The 12,887-nt window shown below is 61.2% G+C and overlaps 1 long non-coding RNA gene across 1 annotated transcript; it reads left to right on the forward strand.

Moving 5' to 3' along the window:
- The first annotated feature begins 11,309 nt into the window (after positions 1-11,309).
- On the forward strand, positions 11,310-12,625 carry LOC308182992. The gene is made up of 2 exons (XR_013942188.1): positions 11,310-11,611; positions 12,266-12,625. It is a non-coding gene; the product is annotated as an uncharacterized lncRNA (long non-coding RNA).
- Positions 12,626-12,887: the final 262 nt, after the last annotated feature.

The raw sequence follows: 12,887 nt of genomic DNA on the forward strand, positions 1-12,887 counted from the left end.
GACGCCAGGATGTCCAAGGCCCCAGGACGCCGTGGCAGCAGCAGGCAAGAGGGCAGCGGCAGGCAGCAGGCAGCGACCAACAACAGCCGGGCGCCCAGCAAGAGAGCCCGAAGCCCGGGGGCTGCTGGGGGGCAAGGAGCAGCGTCGCCGCCTCCCCGCAGAGCGCGGCTGCTGCCGGAGACTCCGAGCGCGGAGCCCGGTGCCGTGCGGCCCCAGGACAGCCTCTGTCCCCAAGGCGTCAGGGCCAAGACGCTGCAGCGCCAGCGCCGGGGCACAAAGACCCCCAGCGAGACTTTGCAGCCGCTGGGGGCCAGGGCGAAGGCGCTGGGGCCAGGGCGCCAGCTGCCCTACGTGCAGCCGCAGCCCACCTCCAGCAGCCCCAGCACGATGCCCAGCGCCGCGCAGACAGTGCCAGGCTCCAGCGCTGTGCCCGCTGCCCCCCAATCCCCAGCTGGCGGCAAAGAGAAGGTGGTGCCGGCACCACCAGGCAGCACGGCGTGAACAGGGGACGCTGCCCTAGAGCAGGCGCCCAGAGCGCTGTGCCTGCCAGCCGCGGGGGGCCAAGCGCAGCGGGGGGCTCTGCCCACACAGCCGCGCATGCTGCAGCCCCTGGCACGGCCCCGCGTGGACTACGTGCCCTGCGTGGGGCCCTGGGCAGGCGGTGACGCGGCGCCCACGCCGCTGGAGGAGCAGGAGGAGCCGGTGCCCATCACGCTGCAGCAGCGTCCCGAGCGGGAGCGCCTGAAGCAGCTGGCCCAGGAGGAGCGGCAGCGGGCGGCCCACCAGATGAAGATCGGCCCCGTGCAATTCTTCGCGCAGCGGCAGAAAGACGGGGCCATAGCCAAGTATGCCGGCTACCCGTGACCCTGCGCTCCTCGACGGCCCCTGCAGCACCCAGTGGCGCTGAGCTCAGCACGCAGGCACAGAGACCTCTGCAGGCACCTGCTCCAGCTTGAGCCGCACTCTTCAGCCCTTTCCCCTCTCGCTTGCCCTTACCCTTCTTTAGTGCTGTAGCTAGTCAGTGTTTCTCACTGTCAGGGATGGGCAACGGGGGGGGATGGGAGATGGGGGGGTCACGAATGAGTGTTGGGAGTGTTGCGATGGAAGCTGTTGGGATGGGCAATACCTGGCATGGGCAAGTTTGGGCATGGGAACTGCTTGTTGGGACACAAAATGGCAGGGATTGAAAGCTTATTTCTTCCTTTCTGGTCCTTTCTCTGCTTTATTGCCTTTTTTCTTAAATTCCTCTAGTGTAGGTGTTCACTCAGCAACGCCTCTGCCTGCAGTTGTTCTGGCAGTGGGATGCCGAGGGGATTTAATGCAGCCCGCTCCCGCTGCCCATGCTCAGTCCGTGAATGGATGTGGGCATGGCCAGCACGGACGGGAGAAAATGGGTGGATGGATGGATGGATGGATGGATGGATGGATGGATGGATGGATGGATGGGAGTTGGGAACTGAGCCTTGGGATCAGCAATGGGAGGTTGCTGGGATAGGAAATGATCAGTGGGATGGGAAGTCATGACTGTGATGGGGATTCGTTAGTGTGAAATGATGGGATGGGAAATTGCTGGGTGATTTTGTGATATTGTGATCATGGTGGATTTTTTGTGATATTTTGTGATGTTGTGATCATGGTGGTGATAGGAGAGCATTAGGCTGGGAAAAAATTGTTTACATTAATAAATTTTATTGATTGTCTTTTTAATTTATTGTATTATTTTTATTATTATTTTCTATTCCTTTATTATTAAACTCTTTATCAATGCCTATGAGCTTTTATTTTCCTTCCGATTCTCTGCACGTTCAGATGTTCTGAAGATGTTCTGCATCTTCGCCAGATTCATCATAGCGCTCTTGGTACCGGTGATCTGTGTTGCTCTGGAATAAAGTGCAATCGTTAGCACGCCAAGTGTCCATGCCCTTGCATCTACCAGAATCGTGCAAATCCCTGTTGGGATCTCTGTCTAGCTGTGGGCTGGCTAAGCTGTCTTTTGGATGGTGAAAATGGGAAATCGTGGGGATGGGAAATGATGAGTGGGATGAGAAATGATTGCTGGGATGGGAAGACTTCCTTGGGCTGGAAAGCCATGGGGCTAGGAAATGAAAGAGATGGGAAATCTTCCTTGGGATGGGAAAGCTTCCTTGGGAAGGAAAAGCATTGGGATGAGATACCTTCCTTGGGGAGGAAGGCATCCTTAAGGAAAGGCATTGGGATGGGAAATCTTCCTTGGGGAGGAAATCATTGGAAAGGAAAAGCATTGGGGTAGGGAAATCTCTCTTGGGACGGGAAATTATTGGGATGGGAAATCTTGAATGGGGTGGGTACGATTCGTTGCGGTAGGAAATAGTTGGAAAAGAAATCCAAGGGATGGGAAGTCTTTGGGATGAGATCTCATGGGATTAAGAAACGCTTCGTGCTGATGGGAAATAGTTTGCATGGGAATCTGTTGGGCTGTGAAACTGTCGGGATGGGAAATCGCCGGGAGGATGAAAAGTCTTGGGATGGAAATGTCTTGGGATGGAAAATCCTTGGGAGGGGAAAGTGTTGGAGTGCGAAACCCCCCTGGGCCTGGCAAATGAGGACTGGGACGGGAAAGGCTCATGGGGATGGAAACTGATGGCGCTGGGAAGCCTGCTTGGGTAGAGAAACTGCAGTCCTCACCAAGATGGCGGTGAGGGGCTGGTCAGCCGTTGGGGCGGAGCCCCCGTTGCCCGGGTTCCCCAACGAACCGCCCCACTCTCCAGCGACCATGGCAGGTACAGCAGCGGGCTCCCGCTCCTCCCGGGGCTGCGGCCCTGCCGGCGAGCCCAGCGCCCGAGAGCTCAGCCCAGCGCCCTTTTTCCTCACAGAGAGATTCCCCAGACGGCTGCCGCCGGTGCCGCAGACGCCCAACTCCCCCTTCGTTGTCCCAGCTGAGCCGCCAACGGTGGCTGCCTGGCTGCTGCCCTCCTTCCCCGGAGCGATGGCGGTGCCCTTGCAGCCCCCCCAGGTACCCACCCTCTCCTACGCGCTGCCCCAGGCCACCGTCTGGCACGTGGTGCCGGAGGTCCAGGGGCAGGTGCTGCAGCTCCCACCCGTGGCGCAGCTGCCACCTGGGGGGCACCTCCCACCCGAGGGGCACCACCTGCCTCTGGTGCAGCTCCCCCCTGTGGGGCATATCCTGCAGCCGGTGCAGCTCCCCCCCGTGGGGCATAACCTGCAGCCGGTGCACCTCCCACCCGAGGGGCACCACCTGCAGCCGGTGCAGCTCTCCCCCGTGGGGCAGCTCCCCCACACCGCTCTTCCCTGTGCCCCTGTCTGCCAGTGCGGACAGCCCATGGTGACGGGGACACTGGTGCCCCACCATGCGCTGGGGCTGGGGCCCAGGGCCGTGCTCCACGGGGAGCCCCTGCACCCCGCAGGCACCTGCCTGTTGCAGGCCCCCGCCCACCGCAGGCCCCCGCCACCCCTCGTCCCGGGGCCTCGGCTCCGGGGGCAGGCGCTCCCCACGCCCCGCACCGTGACCAGCAGCCAGGGGCAGCTGCCGGAGCCCTGCGACCACGCCGTGGGGCTCAGCGAGGACCAGGGGCCCCCGCTGCCTGACCCCACTCCCCCCGAGCCTTTCCTGGCTCCATCGACCCGCAGCACCCAGACGGCGACGCCCGACGGTGAGTTTGGCGCTGGCACAGCCGCCCGGTTGTCGCCCCACACCCATGAGCCATGGGAAAGCTGACATCGCCCGTCTTGGGGGATTTTCTTGCTTCGTCCTCAGCGGCGACAGCCCCGCAGGTGCCTGAGGAGCCCCCACAGCTGCCCGAGCTGGGCCCTGATGCCTTCGCCGAGGCCTTTCCAGAGCTGGCAGGGGACAGCCAGCTGCTGCAGCACCTGCAGGACCAGCTCCTGGCCGACCTGGACATCCCCGGCACGGAGGAGCTGTTCAGCTGGCTCGAGGCCGTGGAGCCCCAGGACGCCTTCCCCGATTCGCCCAGCAGTCCTGCCCTCAGCCGCCTCCTCTCCCAGCTGCCCGACCTCTCCGAGGACATCGAGGAGCCGAGCACGCAGGGACTGGAAGCCACAGGAGCCCTCGGTGAGGTACCCTCAACCCCTGGGGTGTACCCCGAGAAGGTTGGGGGTGGGCTGTTGGTGCAGTCCCCTGTTGTGCTGGCATTGAGCCCCCCGCTCAGCCCTGCAGCCAGTCCCCTGCCCGGTGCCCTTAGTAGAGCCCTACCCAGTCCACCCCTGAGTCCCCCCAAGAGGTCCTCTGACACCCAGGTCCTCAGTTCCCCTAGTAGACCCCTGCCCAACCCCCCCCTGAGTCCCCCCAAGAGGTCCCCTGACACCCCAGTCCTCCATGACCAGAGGACACCCCTGCCCAAATGCCCCCTGGGTCCCCTCAAGAGCCCCCTGGCTGCCCCTGCGTCCACCGGCACCAAGCGGGGGGCCAAGCGCCGCGCGCCCACCAGCACCCCCGGGACAGCGGAGAGCTCCCAGCCCAAGAGGCCAGCAACAGAGAAACCCCCCGGCAAGGAGAGGAAGATGCTGCTGGGCCAGGGTGTCCAAGGCCCCGAGACGCCTTGCCAGGGACGCCGTGCCAGGGACGCCAGGATGTCCAAGGCCCCAGGACGCCGTGGCAGCAGCAGGCAAGAGGGCAGCGGCAGGCAGCAGGCAGCGACCAACAACAGCCGGGCGCCCAGCAAGAGAGCCCGAAGCGCGGGGGCTGCTGGGGGGCAAGGAGCAGCGTCGCCGCCTCCCCGCAGAGCGCGGCTGCTGCCGGAGACTCCGAGCGCGGAGCCCGGTGCCGTGCGGCCCCAGGACAGCCTCTGTCCCCAAGGCGTCAGGGCCAAGATGCTGCAGCGCCAGCGCCGGGGCACAAAGACCCCCAGCGAGACTTTGCAGCCGCTGGGGGCCAGGGCGAAGGCGCTGGGGCCAGGGCGCCAGCTGCCCTGCGTGCAGCCGCAGCCCACCTCCAGCAGCCCCAGCACGATGCCCAGCGCCGCGCAGACAGTGCCAGGCTCCAGCGCTGCGCCCGCTGCCCCCCAATCCCCAGCTGGCGGCAAAGAGAAGGTGGTGCCGGCACCACCAGGCAGCACGGCGTGAACAGGGGACGCTGCCCTAGAGCAGGCGCCCAGAGCGCTGTGCCTGCCAGCCGCGGGGGGCCAAGCGCAGCGGGGGGCTCTGCCCACACAGCCGCGCATGCTGCAGCCCCTGGCACGGCCCCGCGTGGACTACGTGCCCTGCGTGGGGCCCTGGGCAGGCGGTGACGCGGCGCCCACGCCGCTGGAGGAGCAGGAGGAGCCGGTGCCCATCACGCTGCAGCAGCGTCCCGAGCGGGAGCGCCTGAAGCAGCTGGCCCAGGAGGAGCGGCAGCGGGCGGCCCACCAGATGAAGATCGGCCCCGTGCAATTCTTCGCGCAGCGGCAGAAAGACGGGGCCATAGCCAAGTATGCCGGCTACCCGTGACCCTGCGCTCCTCGACGGCCCCTGCAGCACCCAGTGGCGCTGAGCTCAGCACGCAGGCACAGAGACCTCTGCAGGCACCTGCTCCAGCTTGAGCCGCACTCTTCAGCCCTTTCCCCTCTCGCTTGCCCTTACCCTTCTTTAGTGCTGTAGCTAGTCAGTGTTTCTCACTGTCAGGGATGGGCAACGGGGGGGGATGGGAGATGGGGGGGTCACGAATGAGTGTTGGGAGTGTTGCGATGGAAGCTGTTGGGATGGGCAATACCTGGCATGGGCAAGTTTGGGCATGGGAACTGCTTGTTGGGACACAAAATGGCAGGGATTGAAAGCTTATTTCTTCCTTTCTGGTCCTTTCTCTGCTTTATTGCCTTTTTTCTTAAATTCCTCTAGTGTAGGTGTTCACTCAGCAACGCCTCTGCCTGCAGTTGTTCTGGCAGTGGGATGCCGAGGGGATTTAATGCAGCCCGCTCCCGCTGCCCATGCTCAGTCCGTGAATGGATGTGGGCATGGCCAGCACGGACGGGAGAAAATGGGTGGGTGGATGGATGGATGGATGGATGGATGGATGGATGGATGGATGGATGGATGGATGGGAGTTGGGAACTGAGCCTTGGGATCAGCAATGGGAGGTTGCTGGGATAGGAAATGATCAGTGGGATGGGAAGTCATGACTGTGATGGGGATTCGTTAGTGTGAAATGATGGGATGGGAAATTGCTGGGTGATTTTGTGATATTGTGATCATGGTGGATTTTTTGTGATATTTTGTGATGTTGTGATCATGGTGGTGATAGGAGAGCATTAGGCTGGGAAAAAATTGTTTACATTAATAAATTTTATTGATTGTCTTTTTAATTTATTGTATTATTTTTATTATTATTTTCTATTCCTTTATTATTAAACTCTTTATCAATGCCTATGAGCTTTTATTTTCCTTCCGATTCTCTGCACGTTCAGATGTTCTGAAGATGTTCTGCATCTTCGCCAGATTCATCATAGCGCTCTTGGTACCGGTGATCTGTGTTGCTCTGGAATAAAGTGCAATCGTTAGCACGCCAAGTGTCCATGCCCTTGCATCTACCAGAATCGTGCAAATCCCTGTTGGGATCTCTGTCTAGCTGTGGGCTGGCTAAGCTGTCTTTTGGATGGTGAAAATGGGAAATCGTGGGGATGGGAAATGATGAGTGGGATGAGAAATGATTGCTGGGATGGGAAGACTTCCTTGGGCTGGAAAGCCATGGGGCTAGGAAATGAAAGAGATGGGAAATCTTCCTTGGGATGGGAAAGCTTCCTTGGGAAGGAAAAGCATTGGGATGAGATACCTTCCTTGGGGAGGAAGGCATCCTTAAGGAAAGGCATTGGGATGGGAAATCTTCCTTGGGGAGGAAATCATTGGAAAGGAAAAGCATTGGGGTAGGGAAATCTCTCTTGGGACGGGAAATTATTGGGATGGGAAATCTTGAATGGGGTGGGTACGATTCGTTGCGGTAGGAAATAGTTGGAAAAGAAATCCAAGGGATGGGAAGTCTTTGGGATGAGATCTCATGGGATTAAGAAACGCTTCGTGCTGATGGGAAATAGTTTGCATGGGAATCTGTTGGGCTGTGAAACTGTCGGGATGGGAAATCGCCGGGAGGATGAAAAGTCTTGGGATGGAAAAGTCTTGGGATGGAAAATCCTTGGGAGGGGAAAGTGTTGGAGTGCGAAACCCCCCTGGGCCTGGCAAATGAGGACTGGGACGGGAAAGGCTCATGGGGATGGAAACTGATGGCGCTGGGAAGCCTGCTTGGGTAGAGAAACTGCAGTCCTCACCAAGATGGCGGTGAGGGGCTGGTCAGCCGTTGGGGCGGAGCCCCCGTTGCCCGGGTTCCCCAACGAACCGCCCCACTCTCCAGCGACCATGGCAGGTACAGCAGCAGGCTCCCGCTCCTCCCGGGGCTGCGGCCCTGCCGGCGAGCCCAGCGCCCGAGAGCTCAGCCCAGCGCCCTTTTTCCTCACAGAGAGATTCCCCAGACGGCTGCCGCCGGTGCCGCAGACGCCCAACTCCCCCTTCGTTGTCCCAGCTGAGCCGCCAACGGTGGCTGCCTGGCTGCTGCCCTCCCTCCCCGGAGCGATGGCGGTGCCCTTGCAGCCCCCCCAGGTACCCACCCTCTCCTACGCGCTGCCCCAGGCCACCGTCTGGCACGTGGTGCCGGAGGTCCAGGGGCAGGTGCTGCAGCTCCCACCCGTGGCGCAGCTGCCACCTGGGGGGCACCTCCCACCCGAGGGGCACCACCTGCAGCTGGTGCAGCTCCCCCCTGTGGGGCATATCCTGCAGCTGGTGCAGCTCCCCCCCGTGGGGCATATCCTGCAGCCGGTGCAGCTCTCCCCCGTGGGGCATAACCTGCAGGTGGTGCATCTCCCCCCCATGGGGCATAACCTGCAGGTGGTGCACCTCCCACCCGAGCAGCATATCCTGCAGCCGGTGCAGCTCCCCCCCATGGGGCATAACCTGCAGCCGGTGCACCTCCCACCCGAGGGGCACCACCTGCAGCCGGTGCAGCTCCCACCCGAGGGGCATAACCTGCAGGTGGTGCAGCTCCCCCCCGTGGGGCAGCTCCCCCACACCGCTCTTCCCTGTGCCCCTGTCTGCCAGTGCGGACAGCCCATGGTGACGGGGACACTGGTGCCCCACCATGCGCTGGGGCTGGGGCCCAGGGCCGTGCTCCACGGGGAGCCCCTGCACCCCGCAGGCACCTGCCTGTTGCAGGCCCCCGCCCACCGCAGGCCCCCGCCACCCCTCGTCCCGGGGCCTCGGCTCCGGGGGCAGGCGCTCCCCACGCCCCGCACCGTGACCAGCAGCCAGGGGCAGCTGCCGGAGCCCTGCGACCACGCCGTGGGGCTCAGCGAGGACCAGGGGCCCCCGCTGCCTGACCCCACTCCCCCCGAGCCTTTCCTGGCTCCATCGACCCGCAGCACCCAGACGGCGACGCCCGACGGTGAGTTTGGCGCTGGCACAGCCGCCCGGTTGTCGCCCCACACCCATGAGCCATGGGAAAGCTGACATCGCCCGTCTTGGGGGATTTTCTTGCTTCGTCCTCAGCGGCGACAGCCCCGCAGGTGCCTGAGGAGCCCCCGCAGCTGCCCGAGCTGGGCCCTGATGCCTTCGCCGAGGCCTTTCCAGAGCTGGCAGGGGACAGCCAGCTGCTGCAGCACCTGCAGGACCAGCTCCTGGCCGACCTGGACATCCCCGGCACGGAGGAGCTGTTCAGCTGGCTCGAGGCCGAGGAGCCCCAGGACGCCTTCCCCGATTCGCCCAGCAGTCCTGCCCTCAGCCGCCTCCTCTCCCAGCTGCCCGACCTCTCCGAGGACATCGAGGAGCCGAGCACGCAGGGACCGGAAGCCACAGGAGCCCTCGGTGAGGTACCCTCAACCCCTGGGGTGTACCCCGAGAAGGTTGGGGGTGGGCTGTTGGTGCAGTCCCCTGTTGTGCTGGCATTGAGCCCCCCGCTCAGCCCTGCAGCCAGTCCCCTGCCCGGTGCCCTTAGTAGAGCCCTACCCAGTCCACCCCTGAGTCCCCCCAAGAGGTCCCCTGACACCCAGGTCCTCAGTTCCCCTAGTAGACCCCTGCCCAAACCCTCCCTGAGTCCCCCCAAGAGGTCCCCTGACACCCCAGTCCTCCATGACCAGAGGACACCCCTGCCCAAATGCCCCCTGGGTCCCCTCAAGAGCCCCCTGGCTGCCCCTGCGTCCACCGGCACCAAGCGGGGGGCCAAGCGCCGCGCGCCCACCAGCACCCCCGGGACAGCGGAGAGCTCCCAGCCCAAGAGGCCAGCAACAGAGAAACCCCCCGGCAAGGAGAGGAAGATGCTGCTGGGCCAGGGTGTCCAAGGCCCCGAGACGCCTTGCCAGGGACGCCGTGCCAGGGACGCCAGGATGTCCAAGGCCCCAGGACGCCGTGGCAGCAGCAGGCAAGAGGGCAGCGGCAGGCAGCAGGCAGCGACCAACAACAGCCGGGCGCCCAGCAAGAGAGCCCGAAGCCCGGGGGCTGCTGGGGGGCAAGGAGCAGCGTCGCCGCCTCCCCGCAGAGCGCGGCTGCTGCCGGAGACTCCGAGCGCGGAGCCCGGTGCCGTGCGGCCCCAGGACAGCCTCTGTCCCCAAGGCGTCAGGGCCAAGATGCTGCAGCGCCAGCGCCGGGGCACAAAGACCCCCAGCGAGACTTTGCAGCCGCTGGGGGCCAGGGCGAAGGCGCTGGGGCCAGGGCGCCAGCTGCCCTGCGTGCAGCCGCAGCCCACCTCCAGCAGCCCCAGCACGATGCCCAGCGCCGCGCAGACAGTGCCAGGCTCCAGCGCTGCGCCCGCTGCCCCCCAATCCCCAGCTGGCGGCAAAGAGAAGGTGGTGCCGGCACCACCAGGCAGCACGGCGTGAACAGGGGACGCTGCCCTAGAGCAGGCGCCCAGAGCGCTGTGCCTGCCAGCCGCGGGGGGCCAAGCGCAGCGGGGGGCTCTGCCCACACAGCCGCGCATGCTGCAGCCCCTGGCACGGCCCCGCGTGGACTACGTGCCCTGCGTGGGGCCCTGGGCAGGCGGTGACGCGGCGCCCACGCCGCTGGAGGAGCAGGAGGAGCCGGTGCCCATCACGCTGCAGCAGCGTCCCGAGCGGGAGCGCCTGAAGCAGCTGGCCCAGGAGGAGCGGCAGCGGGCGGCCCACCAGATGAAGATCGGCCCCGTGCAATTCTTCGCGCAGCGGCAGAAAGACGGGGCCATAGCCAAGTATGCCGGCTACCCGTGACCCTGCGCTCCTCGACGGCCCCTGCAGCACCCAGTGGAGCTGAGCTCAGCACGCAGGCACAGAGACCTCTGCAGGCACCTGCTCCAGCTTGAGCCGCACTCTTCAGCCCTTTCCCCTCTCGCTTGCCCTTACCCTTCTTTAGTGCTGTAGCTAGTCAGTGTTTCTCACTGTCAGGGATGGGCAACGGGGGGGGATGGGAGATGGGGGGGTCACGAATGAGTGTTGGGAGTGTTGCGATGGAAGCTGTTGGGATGGGCAATACCTGGCATGGGCAAGTTTGGGCATGGGAACTGCTTGTTGGGACACAAAATGGCAGGGATTGAAAGCTTATTTCTTCCTTTCTGGTCCTTTCTCTGCTTTATAGCCTTTTTTCTTAAATTCCTCTAGTGTAGGTGTTCACTCAGCAACGCCTCTGCCTGCAGTTGTTCTGGCAGTGGGATGCCGAGGGGATTTAATGCAGCCCGCTCCCGCTGCCCATGCTCAGTCCGTGAATGGATGTGGGCATGGCCAGCACGGACGGGAGAAAATGGGTGGATGGATGGATGGATGGATGGATGGATGGATGGATGGATGGATGGATGGATGGATGGGAGTTGGGAACCGAGCCTTGGGATCAGCAATGGGAGGTTGCTGGGATAGGAAATGATCAGTGGGATGGGAAGTCATGACGGTGATGGGGATTCATTAGTGTGAAATGATGGGAAATTGCTAGGTGATTTTGTGATATTGTGATCATGGCGGATTTTTTGTGATATTTTGTGATGTTGTGATCATGGTGGTGATAGGAGAGCATTAGGCTGGGAAAAAATTGTTTACATTAATAAATTTTATTGATTGTCTTGTTAATGTATTGTATGATTTGTATTATTATTTTCTATTCCTTTATTATTAAACTCTTTATCAATGCCTATGAGCTTTTATTTTCCTTCCGATTCTCTGCACGTTCACTCAGGATGGGGGGACAGGAGCGGACGGATGTGTCGCTTGCCCCTTGCCCCCTTCAGTCGGTGTTCCCCGCTCGGGGGGGGCAACACGGGGATGGGAAATGGGGGGGGCCCGGCCGAAGGCGCTTTGCACAGCCCCAGGAGGTGGCAGCAGAGCCCCAGGAGCCGCCGGCCCCTCCTCGGGCTCTTCTCATCCCAGAGAGGAACCGGGGGTGGGGCAACGTGAGGCCGCAGGAAATATTTGCCTTTTTTTCCCCTAAAAAAAAAAAGGGGGGGAAATGGGGCTGGTGCCCCTGTGCTGCCGCACCCTATGGGGACACCACAAAGACGTCTGCGGGACGGGTCCTGATGCCTAAAAGCCCTCTAATTCCCAGCAAACGCACGAGGTTATCGAATAAATGAAGACGTAGATGAGTGTGTCCAGCCCGGGATTGGGGCCTTTGCTGTAAAAAAAAAAATGTGGGATTGGGGTCTTTACTATCAAAATTGTGGGATGGGAGACTTTGCTTAAAAAATTGAGGGATTGGGGATTTTGCTTTAAGAAAAATATGTGGGGTTGGAGCCTTCGCTATCAAAATCCCGGGACTGGGGTCTTTGCTGTAAAAAATTGTGGGATTGGAGACTTTACTATCAAAATTGTGGGACTGGAGACTTTGCTTTTAAAAATTGAGGGATTGGAGACTTTGCTTTAAAAAATTGTGGGATTGGAGACTTTACTACCAAAATTGTGGGATTGGAGACTTTGCTTTAAAAAATTGAGGGATTGGAGACTTTGCTTTAAAAAATTGAGGGATTGGAGACTTTGCTTTAAAAAATTGTGGGACTGGAGGCTTTGTTGTAAAAAAAAATGTGGGGTTGGAGCCTTTGCTATCAAAATTGTGGGGTTGGAGCCTTTGCTTTAAAAAGTTGTGAGGTTGGAGCCTTTACTATCAAAATTGTGGGACTGGAGATTTTGCTTTAAAAAAATGTGGAGTTGGAGACTAAAAAATTGTGGGCTTGGAGACTTCGCTTTAAAAAACTGAGGGATTGGAGTCTTTGCTATCAAAATTGTGGGGCTGGAGCCCTTGCTGTAAAAAATGTGGATTTTTTCTTTTTTTTTTTGGTCTTTTGAAGGTCCTGCTCAATATTTTGGGCCGTCACAGCGGAGACGCCTTCCTAAATCCCAGCCTCGTTGGGACTCGGGGCACCCCGGGGACGGTGACACCCCGGGCACGGTGACGCCGCCAGCGGGCCGTAATCTCCCCGCCGCGCCCCGTCCCGCCGGCCACCTGCCACCCCGCGATAAGGCCAGGGATTTCCGAGCCGCCGCGCTTCGTTAGGGCTCCGCTAATTAACCCCACACACACACCCCTTGGCCTACCCTGGGCACAAAAAACAGGGGAAAAAAAAAACCGCTTTTTGGGTACAGGAGGTGGCAGGAGGTTTCGGGATGAGCTGGTTGACTGCAGTCGCCCGTAAAACACCCAAACCTTTTTTTTTGTGTGTGTTTTGTTTTATTTTTTTTGGGGGGTGACGCCCCCGGCCCCCCCCCAGCCGCGTTTATCTGGTTCTCTGGGGTGAGTCACCCCGGGGCAGGGCCGGGTTTTGGGGTGTGGGCCCCCCCCGCACCTCGGTGGGGCCTTGCCTTAAAGGGGGGGGTCTTTTGGGGGGGGCAGGGGTCCCTTTTGGGGGGCAGGGGGCCCTTTTGGGGGGGCAGAGGTCTCTTTTTTGGGGGGGGTTCTGTTTTGGGGTGCCC

This window comes from Anser brachyrhynchus (genome assembly GCF_964034855.1).
Source record: "Anser brachyrhynchus genome assembly, chromosome: 26".
NCBI classification, from domain to species: domain Eukaryota; kingdom Metazoa; phylum Chordata; class Aves; order Anseriformes; family Anatidae; genus Anser; species Anser brachyrhynchus.